Here is a 2,939-nt window from a genome sequence, read left to right as displayed (position 1 = left end):
TTTATTTTTGGGACAGAGAGAGACAGAGCATGAACGGGGGAGGGGCAGAGAGAGAGGGAGACACAGAATCGGAAACAGGCTCCAGGCTCCGAGCCATCAGTCCAGAGCCTGACGCGGGGCTCGAACTCACGGACTGCGAGATCGTGACCTGGCTGAAGTCGGACGCTTAACCGACTGCGCCACCCAGGCGCCCCTCAGTTTACTTTTAAAGATTGCTTTAGTTTCATCTATAACTTTTGATATATTTTAAATTTCATTTAGTTCAAAGTATTTTTAAAATTTCCCTTGTGATTTATTCTTTGATTCATGTGTTAAGAGTGTATTATTTAATTTGCAGTTGTTTGAGGATTTCCAGATTTTTAAAAACAAATTTCTGGTTGAAATCCATTGTTGTCATAAACCATGCTTTGTATGATCTTAATCCTATTACATTTACTGAGATTTTATTTAATTATTTGTTTTCTTAAGATTTTATTTTTAAGTAATCTCTACACCCAACATGGAGCTTGAACTCATGACCCTGTGATCAGGAGTTGTATGCCAGCCAGGTACCGCACATTTACTGAGATTTTTAAATCAGAGTATGGTTTATTCTGGTGAATGTTTCAAGTATGCTTTGAAAAATATATTTATTCTGTTTTTGTTGATTGCAGTGTTCCATTAGTGTCAATGAGGACACGTTGGCAAAGAGTGTTGTTCAAGTCTTCTATATCCTTACTCTGGTTTTCTGCTTACTTGTTCTATAAATTACTGAGAAAGGAATGTTCAAGTCGCTAATCAAAATTGTGGATTTGTCTATTTCTTCTTTTAGTACTGTAAGTCTTCATCTTCATGTATTTTGATTTTCTGTTTTAGCTGTGTATATATTTAGGATTGTTATGCTTTCTCGAGTAATTAATTCCTTTAACAATGAAATGGCCATCTTCATCCCTTGTTTATTCCTTGTTTTGAAGCCTATGTTCTCTGATGTTAACATAGCCACTTCAGCTTTATTTTAATTAGGGTCTCTGTGGGATCTCTTTCCAACCTTTTACCTTTTAAGCTATTTGTATTTTTTTAATTTTAATTTTATTTTTTAAATGTACATCCAAATTAGTTAGCATATGGTGCAACAATGATTTCGGAAGTAGATTCCTTAATGCCCCTTACCCATCCACCCTCCCACAACCCCTCCAGTAACCCTTTGTTCTCCATATTTAAGACTCTCTTATGTTTTGTCCCCCTCCATATTTTTATATTATTTTTGCTTCCCTTCCCTTATGTTCATCTGTTTTGTCTCTTAAAGTCCTTATATGAGTGAAGGTGTATGATATTTGTCTTTCTCTAATTTCACTTAGCTTAATACCCTCTAGTTCCATCCACGTAGTTGCAAATGGCAAGATTTCATTCTTTTTGATTGCCAAGTAATACTCCATTGTATATATATACAGCACATCTTCTTTATCCATTCATCCATCGATGGACATTTGGGCTCTTTCCATACTTTGGCTATTGTCAATAGTACTGCTATAAACATGGGGGTGCATGTGCCCCTTCAAAACAGCACACCTGTATCCCTTGGATAAATTCCTAGTAGTGCAATTGCTGGGTCGTAGGGTAGTTCTGTTTTCAGTTTTTTGAGAAAACTCCATACTGTTTTCCAGAGTGGCTGCACCAGCTTGCATTCCCACCAACACTGCAAAAGAGATCCTCTTTCTCTGCATCCTCGCCAACATCTGTTGTTGCTTGAGTTGTTAATGTTAGCCATTCTGACAGGTGTAAAATGGTATCTCATTGTGGTTTTAATTTGTATTTCCCTGATGATGAGTGATGTTGAGCATTTTTTCATGTGCTGGTTGGCCATCTGGATGTCTTCTTTAGAGAAGTGCCTATTCATGTCTTTTGCCCTTTTCTTCACTGGATCATTTGTTTTTTGGGTGTTGAGTTTAAGAAGTTCTTTATAGATTTTGGATACTAACCCTTTATCTGATATGTCATTTGCAAATACCTTCTCCCATTTCTTCAGTTGCCTTTTAGTTTTGCAGATTGTTTCCTTTGCTGTGCAGAAGCTTTTTATTTTGATGAGGTCCTAATAGTTCATTTTTGCTTTTGTTTCCCTTGCCTCTGGAGATGTGTTGAATAAGAAGTTGCGGCAGCTGAGGTCAAAGAGGTTTTTGCCTGCTTTCTCCTCGAGGATTTTGATGGCTTCCTACCTGACATTTATGTCTTTCATCCATTTTGAGTTTATTTTTGTGTATGGTAAGAAAGTGGTCCAGGTTCATTTTTCTGCACGTCACTGTCCAGTCTTCCCAGCACCACGTGCTGAAGAGACTGTCGTTATTCCATTGGATATTCTTTCCTGCTTTGTCAAAGATTAGTTGGCCATATGTTTGTGGGTCCATTTCTGGGTTCTCTATTCTGTTCCATTGATCTGAGTGTCTGTTTTTGTGCCAGTACCATACTGTCTTGATGATTACAGCTTTGTAATACAGCTTGAAGTTCGGGATGGTGATGCCTCCTGCTTTGGTTTTCTTTTTCAAGATTGCTTTGGCTATTTGTGGTCTTTCCTGGTTCTATCCAAATTTTAGGATTGTTTGCTAGCTCTGTGAAGAATGCTGGTGTTATTTTGATAGGTATTGCATTGAATATGTAGATTGCTTTGGGTAGTACTGCCATTTTAACAATATTTGTTTTTCCTATCCAGGAGCATGGAATATTTGTCCATTTTGTGTGTGTGTGTGTCTTCTTCACCTTCTTTCATAAGCTTTCTGTAGTTTTCAGTGTATAGATTTTTCACCTCTTTGGTTAGATTTATTCCTAGGTATTTTATGGTTTTTGGTGCAATTGTAAATGGGATTGATTCCTTGATTTCTCTTTCTGTTGCTTCATTATTTGTGTATAGGAATGCAACCGATTTCTGTGCATTGATTTTATATCCTGCAGCTTTGCTGAATTCATGG

Source organism: Panthera uncia (assembly GCF_023721935.1).
Source record: "Panthera uncia isolate 11264 chromosome B3 unlocalized genomic scaffold, Puncia_PCG_1.0 HiC_scaffold_1, whole genome shotgun sequence".
Classification (NCBI taxonomy): domain Eukaryota; kingdom Metazoa; phylum Chordata; class Mammalia; order Carnivora; family Felidae; genus Panthera; species Panthera uncia.
The sequence above is the reverse complement of the archived record's forward strand: the minus strand, read 5'-3'. Positions refer to the sequence as shown.